The 18043-nt window shown below is 40.5% G+C and overlaps 1 protein-coding gene across 2 annotated transcripts in view; it reads right to left on the bottom strand.

Moving 5' to 3' along the window:
* Positions 1–18043, bottom strand: part of LOC124722025 (dynamin-binding protein-like) — a 213651-nt gene that overhangs the window by 164644 nt on the left and 30964 nt on the right. The gene's annotated exons all lie outside the window — the stretch shown is intronic.

Genomic DNA, 18043 nt, shown 5'->3' with positions numbered 1-18043 from the left:
TCTCACAACTGAGGAAGTGGTAGATGTTGGTTGGTTCGACCAGACAGCGAGGTCATCGGTCTCATTGGATTAGGGAAGGACGGGGAAGGAAGTCAGCCATGCCCTTTGAAAGGAACCATCGCAGCATTTGCCTGGAGCGATTTAGGGAAATCACGGAAAACCTAAATCAGGAGGGCCGGATGCGGGATTGAACCGTCGTCCTCCCGAATGCAAGTGCAGTGTCTTAAGCACTGCGCCACCTCGCTCGGTGGTAGATGTAAAAGGAGATACGACCAAGTATTTAACTAAATACAGTGAAGAGCAATAAACAAATACAATGTGATTAGATCATGTTATGTCAGTAGCAACAGAAACATACTACAAAGTGCTGAAAAACCAACCACAAATCAAGACTGAGAAAAGAAGAAAAACATTTTACCCCTGAGAAAGCAAGACCACTGAATGGTCAGTGTGCTTATGTTTACAATAACACAGAGAATGAAGAAGCATCAAAAGCTGGTAGGAAAAGACAACATAAAGATACAAGTGACATTAATCAATCAGTTCACCAGACTCTCAAATTCTAAGCAAGGAGTCACAGTAATTAGACATTGGGCCTAAATTTTGGAACCTACCTACATTCCAATTTCAAACTGTGTTAGTAGCACATTAGTACACATGAACTAAAGCTGAAGGAAGGTTTTAAATCAAGGGACTCTTACCTGACAAATTATAGGGAAGGAATAGATTATATAAGAATATTCAAGTCTCAAGGAAAACTCAAACCTGAGACCTTCGCCTTGGAAGGTAGGAGATGAGGTACTGGTGGAAGTAAAGCTGTGAGGGAGGGGCGGGAGTCATGCTTCAACAGCTCAGTTCGTAGAGCTTACTAAAGGCAAAGATTCCAGGGTTGAATCCCAGTCCAACAAACAGTTTCACAATACCAGGAACTTCATGAAAAATTTGTTTTTGCACAACGCTATTACAACTAAATGTAACTATTCCAGTTTGAGAATTTACCAAGACATGTAATTATGCCCTATGATTAGTCTCATTCATTACGATAATGTGTTGCATCTCCAGCAGATGCAGAGTGTGTTGAGCACTCAATGGCATGACTCTTGGTGTCCATATTAAAACAGTCCACGATGAATGTGGTTAAAGGCATAACATATTAACTCAGGTAAAATTTCAGTTACTCTATCCCATATTCTCTCTCTCTCTCTCTCTCTGTTGTGAATTCGCACTATTCCGTAAGCTGTAGAAATTTTAAACACAGTGACTATTTATCATCAAACAATGGCAACTGCAGTAAGAATATCTCAACGATGTAGGAAAAAAAAAAACAAATTGCCACTTACCACAAAGGAGACACATCAAGTTGCAGACAGGCACAAACAAAAGACATTTACATAAAGCTTTTGACCACCACCTTCAGCAGTAAAAGAGAGACACACACCATTCACACACACAAGCAAACACATCTCATGCACACACAGCTGCCAACTCCAGCATCTTGGGCCAGAATATCACATCACATGGGATGCAAGCAGCAATCTGTAGAGGGCGGGGAACGGGAAGGGGTGGTGTATGGGTGGGGAGGGAGATGAACCTGTCTGGTGGAATGTGCAGGGACTAGGATGCCTGGGCTCGAGATGCTGGACTTGGTGGTTGTGTGTGCACAAGATGTGCTTTCTTGAGTGTGTGAATGGTGTGTCTCTCTTTTATTGCTGAAAGCGGTGGCCAAAAGCTTTATGTAAGTGTCTTTAACTGTGCCAGTCTGCAAATTGATGTGTCTCCTTTATGTTAAGTATCAGTCTGTCTTTTCCTACATTGTTGACTATTTATTATAAATATTAATGGTCTTGATCACAACATAAAACAATAATAACTAGATGATAATTGGTTTTGGTTGATTAGCATCCATCATCAGGTCTATAGAAACAAACAAAAAAATGGACTTTCAGTTAATGTGTAAAACTCCTTTCAACTTTAAAAAAATGTAGTTTTTATAAAGCATTAAAACATTGAAAACAGTAAAAACCTACCTTGCTTACACTGTAACTGGTACCTAAATAAAGTGTTAACCACAGTAACATTGTTACTTGGAGTAAGCTGTCAATTCCCAAAAGTTTGTCGGAGCATGAATGTTAGCATATAAAACCCGTAGGAGTTTAATCACTGTGTGTTCTTACACCCCCCCCCCCCCCCCCCACCACCACCACCACCACGATTTGTCGGTTATAACTGACAGGTACCATACAAGGACACACAGTTACAATACAACAATAAAAATCAACCAATCAATCAATCACTTATAAAGTTATGAATACCAGTATAAAAACATACTGGTAATCCCAATATAAATATAAAATTCACAAAAACTGTGTCAAGGTTACTTAAGAACAGAACTCGTTATCAGGCTGCAGCCATTTAAAACAAAGGGTAAATCAAGAAATGCAATATCTATATTTTGTATAAATGTAAACTGATAGGGACAGTGTCTGAATCTAACATTAAAATTAGTGATAATTGCCAAAAGTCATCCACCGTGGCTAAGGCACCACATGTATGCAGCTGTGCTTAGCACAGCTGACAATGAAACACATTTGCAGTAGGCTATGGGGAAAGAAGATGGTCAGTCTGTGTTGGCAGTCTTCCATGTAGAGCACTTTCGAGATAGGGATTTTATTGTCTATCAGCATGTTAATGATATTAAAACACTAAATTTGCACTACTTAAAGTAGATCAAGCATACTACAGTAACAGTTTTGCTTGAACTCTCTTTGAGTATTAGCTTGGGAGAATTCATCAGGCAACCTATCCTTGAGTGTGGTGTGCAATACCTCCATATTGTTGTTTATCTGTTGTACAGAATGCTTTTCTGCAGTGACATGCACCCCAAAAGCTGTCTTATTCTGGGAAGATGTCTGCTCCATAAATTGCGTTAAAAAAGAGCATCCCTTCTGACTAATGTAATACCAGCCATAGTCATTGCAACTTACTTTATATACTGTGGTATTGAAATTTCTGGCAGAATGTAAGTACTTTATAAGCAATGAAGACCACTCACCAAACAGCAGAAGCATTAAGTCACTGACAGGCACACGAAAATGAATGATAACTTTGTTGGCTTTAGAAAAAAAAAGAAAATTTTTCACTGGCTAATGACATGCACGCACGTGCACGCATGCACGCACACACGCACGCACACACACACACGCACACACACACACACACACACACACACACACACACACACACACACACACACACACACACACACACACACACACACACACACACACACACACACACACACACTTATATTATATTGATCAAGACCAGACCACTGTAATTTATAATAGATAGCGCGGAACACTTCGTCTCCCTCAACATATGATGCCAGGTCTCAGGTCTCACAAGCAGTCATTATTCTAAAATCATCTTGAAATGAGGACAGAAAGAAAGAATTAATGCTAAAATGACTTAAGAATGTTTGGCTGCTTGGTCACTTAGGGCCACATGAGCCAGCAACCTCCACCAGAAATTAAAAACTTATAATTTAGGGAGCTGCTCGGACATTTCACAAATTCTTAATCATTGTACAACATTTGTCTAATTGTCTGCTACAATCGAGGGCAGATCAGGAGATGAACTAGTGTCTGCTCTCTTTTCTAAGTATAAAATACAATCAATGAAAATTTAGCGTATCAAAATTTGTACATATCAAGCACTGTACTTTGGAGGTACAACCAGGCCCCAGACATGAGTAATCTTTATTATTTAAACTTTACAAAGAGGTTGCCTTTTCATCCATCACCTTCCAGCTGATACGACAACAATCAACAAGCTCACACCAGAATAGAGCAAATCGTCATCACCAAAGCTGCCCTGTCAATTAAACCACACTACAGAATCACCTGACTGACATACTGAGGGCTCTTGGAGCCACAGCTGAAAAACGTCTCTCTCTTCTGTTTCCAGTTGCCTCCTACAGCAGACACTAAATGGCTCAGTTTCTTTACCTTTACATTTTCGCTCGTCCTCCGAGGTGGGTCTAGGGTTATTGGAGTTATCTTATTGTCCCCCTGGCAACCCCCACCATGTACTCCGCATGAGTAAACTTGAGTACCTTATATTAATTACAAGCCCACACTGCTTTCCATTCCTGGCTACATCCCTGAAGGAGAGTACAAACTGGTTTCAGAATAGGGATGCTGAATTTGTTTTGTTTTCAGCTTTGATGCGCCACATACAAATTACTAAGCCATGAGGAAATGTGTGAAACTATCGTTCAGCTTTGTACTGTGATGTAATGGCCAAGTGCTTAGCACAGTCCATTCGAGTTGCCCACTGCAGTCTACCCAGAGCTGCAGCCATCGGTGCTGCTGCTGCGCGACACCTTGTGACCTAGACCATCTCCTCTACTGCCTCTGCACAAGCCAGCTCTTGGGTACAATAACTCACTGCCACCCTGACACTGTGCTCCACCACACCACAGCTCAACAGTTCCGTGCTATTCGTCAACTGACAGATGCGAGATGTCAGTTTGGTTGTTTGGGAGACGACACTGCTGGAGTTTGATGCTGGTAGAGATGTCACTGAGAGCTGCTGCTGAAGACCAAAGATTGTCGTTGCCCCAGCATTAATGTGGATAATCGAGGGTTACCATGGAAATGGCATCCTGTTCTGCTGTGGACATTAGTGGTGCTGTCAGAGATTGTACTATGGGGAGATACGTTGTATGTTACTGTTATTCTCACTGCAACAATCTATGGTGCTGTAACACTGTAGATTGTCGCAGTGAGAATAAGATGCTATTTCTATAACAACTGCTGATATATCTATGCAAACACTGTTTTCGTTGTCGAAATGTCAACCCTCGAGATATCTTTCGCAGTGCACAATAATCTCTGATCATCTGATGCCTGCCTCACCGGGCCAGGATGCCGTTTCTACGGCAACTATCGATGCACTTTAGTAACATTGTTCCGCTGTTATTACAGAAATATTAGTGTGGTTCCATCATAGTACAGTTATTTTCATTGCGCTGAAATCAGAAGAGAGCAAAATTAACTGAATTTCTGTGGCACATAACCGTAACATACGACGTATCTCCACCTAGTACAATCTTTGACAGCACCACTAACGTCCACAGCGGAACAGGACACCATTTCCATTGTAACCCTCAATTATCCACGTAAACGTTGGGGCAACGACAATCTTTGGTGCAGACTGTAGTTCTGAGTTTAGAGGGTAGCATACTCTAAGCCTTATTTCATACCAATGAACCACTTTAATAGTATAATTTGTATTCATTGATGAATAATGATAAATAATTGACATTATGATGTATTCCAACTGTAACTGTTCCTTCATAGTTATGTATTAAGTTATCTAATCATGAACATGTTTTCTGATTGGCTACTTATGATGTCATACTCAGAACGGTGGGTGTGTCCAGCCCCATTAATACCTGTTACCTCCATGCACAGTCAGCAGTTACACGAGCGTCGACGAAACTCATCTGGCAGTGTCCATCCACCACTCTGGGTATAATTTGTTACTATTTATCTTATTTTTATATATTTGATATATATTTTTATATGCTTATTATAATGTCTACACTACTTTGGCAATATATCTTTACTGAGTTTGAAGATGACTCTATGAAAGAGTCAAAAGCAGTCACTCACTCCAATAAAAAAATATTTTAACAAGATTGCGATCAAGACTGTTTTAAACTTTAATTTTAACAAATTTTAAGATCGCTAACTATGTTTTCAAAAATTTCAAACATTTTATCTTCTCACTGTCTTCCTTACAAATGTTAAGTACTCTTGTGCCTTCCTTTTAGGGGGTGTCCAGCCTTCTGAACCGTAGAGGACAATGAGATGTATAACAATCGACATACACTCCTGGAAATTGAAATAAGAACACCGTGAATTCATTGTCCCAGGAAGGGGAAACTTTATTGACACATTCCTGGGGTCAGATACATCACATGATCACACTGACAGAACCACAGGCACATAGACACAGGCAACAGAGCATGCACAATGTCGGCACTAGTACAGTGTATATCCACCTTTCGCAGCAATGCAGGCTGCTATTCTCCCATGGAGACGATCGTAGAGATGCTGGATGTAGTCCTGTGGAACGGCTTGCCATGCCATTTCCACCTGGCGCCTCAGTTGGACCAGCGTTCGTGCTGGACGTGCAGACCGCGTGAGACGACGCTTCATCCAGTCCCAAACATGCTCAATGGGGGACAGATCCGGAGATCTTGCTGGCCATGGTAGTTGACTTACACCTTCTAGAGCATGTTGGGTGGCACGGGATACATGCGGACGTGCATTGTCCTGTTGGAACAGCAAGTTCCCTTGCCGGTCTAGGAATGGTAGAACAATGGGTTCGATGACGGTTTGGATGTACCGTGCACTATTCAGTGTCCCCTCGACGATCACCAGTGGTGTACGGCCAGTGTAGGAGATCGCTCCCCACACCATGATGCCGGGTGTTGGCCCTGTGTGCCTCGGTCGTATGCAGTCCTGATTGTGGCGCTCGCCTGCACGGCGCCAAACACGCATACGACCATCATTGGCACCAAGGCAGAAGCGACTCTCATCGCTGAAGACGACACGTCTCCATTCGTCCCTCCATTCACGCCTGTCGCGACACCACTGGAGGCGGGCTGCATGATGTTGGGGCGTGAGCGGAAGACGGCCTAACGGTGTGCGGGACCGTAGCCCAGCTTCATGGAGACGGTTGCGAATGGTCCTCGCCGATACCCCAGGAGCAACAGTGTCCCTAATTTGCTGGGAAGTGGCGGTGCGGTCCCCTACGGCACTGCGTAGGATCCTACGGTCTTGGCGTGCATCCGTGCGTCGCTGCGGTCCGGTCCCAGGTCGACGGGCACGTGCACCTTCCGCCGACCACTGGCGACAACATCGATGTACTGTGGAGACCTCACGCCCCACGTGTTGAGCAATTCGGCGGTACGTCCACCCGGCCTCCTGCATGCCCACTATACGCCCTCGCTCAAAGTCCGTCAACTGCACATACGGTTCACGTCCACGCTGTCGCGGCATGCTACCAGTGTTAAAGACTGCGATGAAGCTCCGTATGCCACGGCAAACTGGCTGACACTGACGGCGGCGGTGCACAAATGCTGCGCAGCTAGCGCCATTCGACGGCCAACACCGCGGTTCCTGGTGTGTCCGCTGTGCCGTGCGTGTGATCATTGCTTGTACAGCCCTCTCGCAGTGTCCGGAGCAAGTATGGTGGGTCTGACACACCGGTGTCAATGTGTTCTTTTTCCATTTCCAGGAGTGTATTTGCAAAATGTGACTTGGTTTCAGAAAACATCTCTCTGGGGGTATATAGACATCTGGAGCCACCAGATATTCTTTCATTTACATCCACAGGTATTTGATTACAACTGTACAGCCATCCCAGTTACCAGAACTAATCATCAGACTTGAACTTGTCTCTGTAAACTGTGAAGTGCTATTGTGCATATTAGTTCTGTGTACTTGCATATGTTCTGTTTTTGGTTATTCAACGTTCTTTCAGTCTCTGGGCTTCACCCACAATGTTAGCCCCCAAGAAAATCAGTAATGGAAAAAAGGCTTATCACAATTGTGTAAATATGAGAGCAGTAAATAAAGTCTCAGAAACAGGTACTTATCCCCTTCCAAGGATTGATGACACTTTGGATCACCTTGGCAAATGCAAATTCGTCACCATGTTAAGATATTCTTTTCAGCTGCTATCAAATTCTTATCATTACCAAAGATCAGGAAAAGACAGCCCTCTGGGCATTATAAATGCCTAAGGATGCCCTTTGGCCTCCTGAACACTCCTGCTACATTTCAACATTTTTGGATTTACTTTTACAAAGTTTAAAGCCAAACATGTGTCTAGCACACCAGGATGACATAATTATCTTTGCAAGTATGATGAGAAAGTATGCAACATGACTAAGAAACATACTAACTTGTGTTAGTGGTGCTAATCTAAATTTGAAATTAGAAATGTGCAGTATAGCGCAACTGCAGGTTCACTATCTAGGCCACATAATTTTGGCAGATGGTGTAAGACCAGACTCGTGATTACAGGACACCATGTACAATTTTCCAGCACTGAGGAACATTAAAAATTGCAAATCATTTCCCAGTTTAAGAAATTACTATCATTGTTTCATAGAGAACTATGCAGCCACCCTGAAACCTTTCACAAAATTACTGAAGAAGGGAACTCCTCTCGTCTGGACAGAAAACTGATAGAGTGACAAGTTAAAACTGAAAAAATTCTTACAAGTTTACCAGTCTTTGCTTATCTGGATTTTGCACTAACTTTTATCTTGTTGTGTGATGCTAGCAACGTCGCTGTCAGTTGTATTTTGAGCCATTGGCAGCTGTGGAGGCAGCCAAAAACATTTGTGTCACGTATGGGGATAATGACATTGAGTACAGCACAAGAAGAAAATAGTTTTCGCGTCTTAAGGAGGAACATTTTGACATTAGTGACTCTCCATGTTCTGGAAGACCTTTGAGATTTAATGAAGATCGTTCAAACACATTAATCCACAATGATCCATATCAGTGTAATTGAGAACTGGTAAATGTGATGAACTCTCTTGGTAGTCATCAATTGGCTCACAAACAACACCACCCCTTCTTATCATGTATCTTTACTGGTGATAAGGAATGGCGTTTTTATGCTAACATAAGGAAAAGAAAGGGATGATTGAGCCCAAACAATGCAGCAACTCCCTCTACAAAGACCCTGTGCACTTCCACAACAGATAATGTTATGCATTTGGTGGAACAGCATGGTGTGGCGTAGTATGAACTGCTTCCCTGCGGTGTAACTGTCACTGCTGACATTTAATGTTAACACCTGAGACATCTTGCAGACGCATTCCATGAACAACTGGGAAGACTGCATGAAGTGATGGTACTCCACAATAATGTCCGTCACCATTCTACTAGACACAGAAAACTCTATACAGGCGTTGTTGGATTGAGAAGTCATTCCACACCCACCTTATTCACCTGATCTTGGACCCACCGATTTTCATCTTTTCAACTCTCTAGTGAATCTTCAAGGAATTTTCTTTTCAGATGAAAATGTGCTCCAAACATGGCTCGAGACTTTTTGCCTCAAAACCATACAATTTCTACAGCTGCGTAACCGTAAAGTTACCCCAGCATTGGCAGACTGCTGTAAATAGTGAAGGAGAATATATTATTGATGACTAAAGTCTCTGTTACATGTATCCGTTGTGTTTATTAGACTTGCGGAAAAATGCTACAAAATTATGTCCCAACCTAATAGCAGACTTCTATTCAATACATCCTATTGCAACATCCTGGGACCTGAATTTTGGTTCTACATGCAACTGAAAGAAACTCTGAATGCTACTACTGAACCATTCCTGTTACTGAGTCCAGAATTTAAGTTCCCTCTCAGAATACATCCTACCTTATCAGTTCTTCCTGACAGTAACAACAATGAATTGTTCAAGTTCTCAGATTAGGTTATGACACAGGAGCAGCAACATACCACTAGACAGTGTTGCCACCTATTTTACAGCATTCCACTGGCCCACTATTTTACTTAGCATAATTGTTCCCGCAGTGACTTCCGCGCTGCTTGCTGTTCTGATACTAGAGCTAGACTATATTCAGCTGTTTCACATGCAAGTTATGTAGTAGGATGTGTACAGCCATCCCAGCTGATCACATGCCTTGGTCAAGTTACAGTGGATTGTGATGTGAAATGTAAAAGTTAATGATGACCTCTATTTCTCTGCAGTCATTGACTGTAATTTTGTAATCTCACCTAGGACTGTTTTCTTAAATTAAACTACTATTTTGCATTTGCCTATTGAAAAGCTTACTTTCGTTACTGTGCTTACCATTAACTGTTGCTTTTATTTGTTCATTTGATACTGTTTTATTGTCATGACTTATTTTTACAATCTTTCTGTTGAGTTTAAATGAACTTACTTATCTTGGTTTTGCAATCACATACATTTGGGTTCAAGGAATCACCCTTGAGGTGTTTACTGCAAATGATTTATTATTTATTTATAACACATGCAAATGCAATGAGAAGCATCATGCATTGCTGTTGTAATTTTATACTTTCGTTAGTTGAAGCTATTTAATTTCATATATTCTGGTTGATGCTCAGAAAGTGGTTGACTTGGTGTCTTCTGCTCATTAATATACTTTCAGTTTTACAACTTTTCTTTGGTCAATTACATAGTTACAACATTGCCCATAGGACATAACCAGTGGTGGTAATGAACTCTAAATAAATTTTACTTACAATGCTTCCACCATCCTTGATTACAGTTAAAACAAACTGTTGTGTTTTAAAATTCTGTTCTATGATTTTGATCTATCTTACAATTGCATTTTTTCCGGCAATGTATATTACTAAAGCTACAGCATCTCTTACATGAACTAACAAGGGCGGTGCTGTATAAAATTTTTATGTTGAATTGTCTTTTCTTAGTCATTCACCCTTTTCTCAGTCTCAGAAGTGGTTTCTTTAATTTCTTCCACTTCTGCCTCATTCTTGAAACTTCATTTCTGGAAAAACTGAGCACAATAACTGTTTATTTCAGCTTTCCCCTGTTTACACTCAACAGCTTGGGCTTTAATGTTTATATCCAAGCACCCTACCTTTTCATTTATGGCATTTCTATAATTTTCCTTGTTTTACAGGTATTTCAAGTTTAACTTCTTTGACTATTTGCGAAACTTTATTTTTTAATTTCCAAAAATCTTTATTTACCTTCAACTTCATCTTAGATATTTTTCTAACTCAGTTTCCCAGTCCTGTTTAAATTCTTTCCATTTTTGTTCTATCTTTCTGCCCACTTCTTTTTGTGATTCTCTAACAGTTTTTACTGCTTTCTTCTCCCCTCACTCCATTTCATTAATAGTAATTCAAACAAACCTCCTGCTCCCCTTTTTGGACTATTTCTTTTTTAATACCTAGTTCTGATTTAATAACTAGCCCTCTTTCCATAGTTCTCATAATAGGGTCCATTTCTTTTTCTCCCACTTGTTTGCTTCCCCATTTTTGGAAACTTGCCACATGTTCGTCCTCTGTAGTTGTGATATTTCTGATCCAAAACAGACAAAAATAAAGTGTACCACCCACTAAAGTTCAAAATTAGACCCAAAACAATGCAAGATTTCAACAAGCCAGCACTGAATAGATTACTGTCCTGTTATGGTCACAGAGCCAACTCTGAAAAGATTTAACTATCAAATTTTGACCACAAATGTGCCTAAATATTTCTCTCACAAACGTAAAAAAAATAAACTTTAATGATTTTAGACCTGGAAGAATTTAGTAAACCAAACTCTGAGAGTTCCAGAATGTAAACATAGGTTCCTGTCATTGTACAGCTGCAAAATTTCAAATTTCCACTGTCTTTATAGCTTGCTCAATGAGATATAATCTGCCTTACTCTGACTGGTTGGAGGTTGTAAACTAATGTTAGATGTGACAGCTAACACATTTTACCAAATACAACATAAAAAAGTCACTGCTCACCCACACATACATCTAAGCACATCCCCCAAAAGATAAATGTGAAGACACATACCATAGCAACCAAAATATAAAAAAGAGGCAAAGTAAGCAAACAGTAGTGATAGGGAAATAATAGTATGGCAGCAAATGACAACATGAAACTCTGAATCCACACACTATAAAACTATGGCTACTCAAAGAAACACTCATTTCATGAAGTTCATCATAAATGAAATTACATTAACATGATTACACTGCTTTCTAAGTATTTATGGAGAGAGATGTTTCTGGCAGTGTATGTTGCTTATATGTGTGAGAGAAGTGAACTGCAATGTTGTCAGTAGCTAGGCGTTGCCAGCAACAAAATCATAGTAGGCCCATCTGTGGTAAAATGCAACTCTTACAGTCTCTCATCTGGTGCATGATCCATTTGGCAGTTATATTATTCCTCTGTCGCATTCATTTGGGTGCAGGCTGGTCACAAGCAAATGTTACTATGCAAATTGAAGGTTTTATATGTAAATATACATTTTCACAGTTAAATACATTGGTTTTGAAAGAGTGCAATATTGAGCTCAGCTCACAGATCACATAGTTACAGTTTTTCTGCATTGCCACATGTGCCACATTCGCAAATTCACAGTGTGACAAATAACTTTCAAGTGTGGGGACATTCTTAGCTGTTTTTATAGCAACTGTTAATGATTTAATGTGTGTGAAAGCTCATTAAGTTCAAACAAAAAATCTTTGAACACATTAGTTTCTGCAAGTCACACCACAGACACCAATCTAGTCCAACATACAAAAATTACTGCTCACTCAAATGTGCATTGTCAATTCAGTTTGCAGTACTGCATGAGACTCGTACCACGCAAAACAGTTTAACACTTTCTTTTCACAATGCCTGTGTCAATATTATGATCATGCCGTTTTTAGAACATAAATGTTTAGCAGTATCTGGCATACTTTTCTATCCAATAGGAACCTGACCTGTTACTGCATACATGAGCACTCACACCCGCACTGTCTTCCACTATTGAAGTCTCTCAGTACTGATATGGCACTCAATCTCCCTGTTCTTATTGCTGTTTTCTTTTACACATTACATTTTTAAATACAGTTGTTCATAAAATTAAAATTATTGCATACCCAAAAAATAAAAACCTCATGTCAGTAAGAAAGATATGTATAAAGTGAAAAGAAGAGAAAAAATAACACTTACAATTAGCAGTGCCTTCACAGGTCCTAGAACACTGTGGACCCCAGTAGCATCACAGGCCTTTTTATATATAATGTAATTTCTGTGGGAGAGCCTCTTGTATAGGGCCCCGAGCAGAATCAGATTGCCAACAGAGTATCACTACCTAGAGAACCTGCACTGAGATCGCCTGGGAAGTTTCCTCGTCTATAATAACCATTCACGGCTTTTTCTACACAGCTTGTTAAGATCATCCTTCTGAAACTACTAGGTCTTGTTTGATTCTTCCCTGGTTTGAGGTATAGATGCAGTATCACAAGCCCTAGATGTTGCTGAATCCAGTGCCCACTAGGAGAAGGGGCAGTTGTAGGACTCGCATTGTTGGGTCTTAAATGTAACTTACCTTTCTCCAGATGATGTTTGGAGATACCCATCTATCAGCATGGCTTTTCTACATGGCTGACTATAGTTACCAGAAATTCACTTGATGGTTTTTTTATACTTGTAAAAAAATAAATTGAACAGCTGATAGAGTCAAGGAACACTCAACAGAACTTTTTGCTGCTCTCTTTCATCATTCACTGTGCTTTTTGCCTTCGCAGTTCAAAAGGTTGCAAAGTTTCCTTCAGTGGGTCAGCATTTAAACTGTCTCTGAGTCACACACCTGAACTAGGTTGTGGAGCAGCACTCTTAGTTCTACCAAGGAATATGTTGCCTTGTAAGTGACCTGAGGTCTCTGAGATGAATCAATCTGCAGCACGGTGCATCACACTTCGATGTGCCCACCCAGTTCTGGAAGTTATCTGTATGTTCAAGAACAGCAAGCTGGCAATACAAAGTCCAGACCACTTTCCTGATTGTCAATCTTAGTGGCTTTCTTTCAAATACTACTCCATCTGGTAGAGGGATATAGGACAGGAAGTGATCACTGGAATGAAGGTCCTCAGCAACTTACAACCAAGCAGACTGGCAAAGGCTGGAGTCTATGGTTGAGGATGACCCTGTAACAATACTGAGATGGGTGTGACTGAAACATCATAAGGCTCTCTACAGCATGGCCCCTGGAGTAGGTCAATGACGAACCTCATAGCACACTGTGTACATCTGCATCATCAAGCAAGAGGAATGGACAGAGCAAGTGTTATAATAGCAATATGGGAAAAATAGTATAAAGTCTCTTGCAGTGGTACTGTACACAGAAAGAGAATACAATTTTCCTGTATGGAATGTGGACTGTAGGAACAATTGCTTCAAGATCTGTAACAAAAGAGCACCAGAAGGGTCGTTTCTGTTAGTTACAAAGATTGCCTCACCATATCCTTCTGGCCCTGCCCCAGTATGAGCAGACAACACACACTGTCAGATACAGGAAAAATTAGGGCGATTCTGTAGTCTGATGAGAATGAGTGCATGTATGCCACTAATCCTACACGATGCATGTCTCCTTTCTACAGAAATAATTAATTATGATTATTATTTTAACTACAGGGGAGAGAAAGTTAGAGCATTACTTACAGCAAAACACATGGCAATAAAATATAGTTTTAATCAGTGCTTAAAACAGCTAATGATGAAGCAATGCATTCAATTATGAAATGACTAAGTCCTTTGATAACTGAAGCTGTAAAATTTCATTAACTTTTTGTACATGAGGTTCATAGTTATGTAAAATTTTGCAAATGATATCACAGTTGCCTTTCACTGTAAATTATTTTATTTGTATAACTCACTATTGCAATTTCATCCATGTGGACATTATCAAGGGGTACACTGCACAACACAAAAACATAAAGCAATCTTATCTAGCACGACATTCACAAGCTTGATTATGTCACGCACATTGATCACATTTTCACCATGCCATTCTTGTTTTAACACAATAATGTAAACTTTCTGTGTGTCACGACATGTAATGTTTAAAATTGTGTCACATATAAAATGGACAATTCCTCAAACTGTCTTCCACTCTGTTTATGAGGATAAACATATTCTGTATACCATGTGTTCTGTTACTCAAGTTTTCTTTTAGAGACTTTAAAGCTAGATCCAGTCCTCTTAACTTTGTGGGTGGTGGTCTTCTCTGGCAGCTCATACAAACTGTTTTTCCACAACCAACATCCACTCCCTCAGCAATATAGTATATCTTATGGTAATGAAGCCTTTTTGTTTTTGTTTTTATGGAGTTTGAACAATCTTTGGGATCTGGAAAGTTAATTTAAGACTCTAAATTTTCTGTAACACACAACATTTCAACAGTCACTGAAATAATTCCATGGTTTACAGTTATAGAGGACAGGTGGCTCTACCCAGTCCTCAGACTGGGAACCTCGGATTTATCAAACTCAGCCAGTGAAGACAGATCCCTGAGATGTTCAGTATTTAACACCACCCAGGCAATTTTTTTCACTCAGTTCACTACCATTTGCAGGTTAGAGAAAGTTATTTGCTTACACCAGCAAAACAAAATTTGCTTTTTTACAATGCTGACTGTTCTGAAACCTACCAAATGACTTTTTGACAGTCAAGAGAGACAAATTTCAGGATGATCTACATTCATCTGATCAAATCACTCAGTTGTGTGTTTCTCCTAGATTTATCTACCATATGTGCGGTTCCTATTTTCTCCTGGATTTGGAGTCGACATTCATTTCTACCTTGAGCAATAAATGTGCACTTCCATACCACACAATATATTTTTCAGCCATATAAATCTGCAGCTCTACAAAAAGTGTATTATGAAAATACCATCTATGAAATATTAAAAACAATCTGAGAACAGCAGAGATGAATCTAGGTGGTGCCAATTTTTTTTTATAAACCGAATACCTCTCAAGCCCCTAGTCTGTGTTACAACAATTAGGTACAACAATACAAGCACATTTGTCATGCAACAACAAATGTTTGGAATTCAAAAGTGAGTGCCTGTTTTGGACTTGAAACTGAATCCTTGCCAATTTGCAGACAACATTCTTACCAAATGAGCAATCCAGATGCAAATTGTGATCTGTCTCATAGTTTCTATGAGACAGAACAAAAGCACACACTTTAAATTGTCAATACTTTTCATAACAGTGTACACTCCATATAGCACAAATTCCATTCTGATAACACATTTGTACAATAGTTACATTAGACTAAAATATAACTTACAAAATTCGGTTTCATTACAAGAGAGGCAACCTGAGACTACAATGAGTAATTTACAAAAAATTGAAGGGAGCAAACTGCACAGACCAAATTTATAAGTAATGACTCAAACAAGGGACTTTTTTCATACTGTACTGTGATCCTTACAGGTATTCATACAGGGTGATACTTATTGAACAATACTAAATAAAATCATATCTTCTGAACAATTTGAGTTAGAACATTCAAACTGCATGGTTGGCCATGGGGCATGATTGGAATTAGTATGTGCATGTACGGTTTGGTTTAGCAATGAAGCCCACTTTCATTTGGATAGGTTCGTCAATAAGCAAAACTGGCACATTTGGGGGACTGAGAATCCACATTTCGTGATTGAGAATTCTCTTCACCCTCAATGGGTGACTGTGTGGTGCGCAATGTCCACTCACAGAATAATTGGCGTGATATTTCTTGATGGCACGGTGACTACCGAATGGTTCGTAAAGGTTTTGGAAGATGATTTCATTCCCATTATCCAAAGTGACACTGATTTCGACAAGATGTGGTTCATGCAAGACGGAGCTCGATCCCATCGAAGCATGAGAATGTTTGACGTCCTGGAGGAGCACTTTGGGGGGCCCATTCTGGCTCTGGGGTACCAAGAGGCCATGAGCACGGGCCTCGATTAGCCACCATATTCTCCGGATCTGAACACATGCAACTCCTTTTTATGGGGCTATGTTAAAGACAAGGTGTACAGCAATAACCCCAAAACCATCACTGAGCTGAAAACAGCCATTCACAAAAATATCGACAGCATCAGTGTTCTGACATTCAGCCCGTCATGCAGAATTTCGCTATTTGTCTGCACAACATCATCGCCAATAATGGCAGACATACTGAACATGTCATACCTAAATCAGAATATCTGTAGTGACGTTTACATGTCGAATTAAGTGCGTGCACACGATAGTTTGTAACTAATTTAGATTTTCTTTATATAGTTCAATAATTGTCATCCTGAAGAAAAGCAATCAATAGTGAGATGTTATGAACTGTCTGACAAAAATGTGAAGCACCCAGAAGGCAAGGAAGAAACAAAATGAAATTTCATGGAATGGTTTGAGAGAGTATGTGATGTTATTTCACTTATTACAAAACTGAGTCAAATTTACAAAGAAGTTGGCAGTGTGAACACACTTATCAATATGATGTTGCATGCCCTCTGGCCTGGATGCATGCAATGATTCATTTGGGAAGGGTGTCATAATGCTGTTGTAGCCTCTCCTGAGGCAAGCTGGTCAACAACTGTTGCAACTGGTCCTCGATACCCTGGATACTGGCACTGGGACAGAGTTGACATCCAGCTGATCCCACGTATCTTCTACTGGAAACAGTTCTGGGCATCTTACAAGCCACAGAGGTAACACACAAGGACACAAGATGTCCATGATGTACTGTTGTGCCATCAGAGTTCCTTCAATCACGACCAGCCACAACCTGAAGTCATACCCGATGGTTCCTCACACTGTGTGTCTACAAAATATTGGAAGCACGGGATCTCTCCCCAGGTCACTGCCATTCTCACCAATGACGCTCACCCGGGGTAATATAGATCCACAATTCAGTGCTGAACACAATACCACTCATCAGTAGTATATGCTTCCCAGTCATGGCACCACTCCAAACACAGGCATATAAGTTAACGGTAGCCTACACACAGGACAATAATTCCATAGTCCGGCTGCTGCTAGTCTCCAATCAACGGTGTGAGATAATATATGGGAGGCACAGATGTGAAGGGTTTACAATGTTCTCGGTGCACAATATGGTGTTCTTTCCTAGTGGCGGTCAGACATGGTCGACTGGGACCTTGATGACAAGTATGCCTGCCATCACACTCCCATGCAGTGCAACACTGGGCCACTGTCATGTCCAAAACCATCACAAATCTGGATATTGCACAATTCTACCAGCTGAGTAAATGGTGACATATACTGACGCCCCATTCAAACTTTGTCAAGTGCTGGTAATGCCATCTCACATGAGTACATGGCATCTCCATATCCTTCACAGTGATCACTCAACATCTGATGCTGTTCACACCCCCTTATATACCCTATCAGGCCTGGTAATGACACTAATGCCCTCTGGTGACCATTCTTTCTGTAATAG

The sequence above is a fragment of the Schistocerca piceifrons genome, chromosome X (genome assembly GCF_021461385.2).
Source record: "Schistocerca piceifrons isolate TAMUIC-IGC-003096 chromosome X, iqSchPice1.1, whole genome shotgun sequence".
NCBI lineage: Eukaryota > Metazoa > Arthropoda > Insecta > Orthoptera > Acrididae > Schistocerca > Schistocerca piceifrons.
Note: the sequence above shows the minus strand (reverse complement) of the source record. Positions and strands in the feature narration are given on the sequence as shown.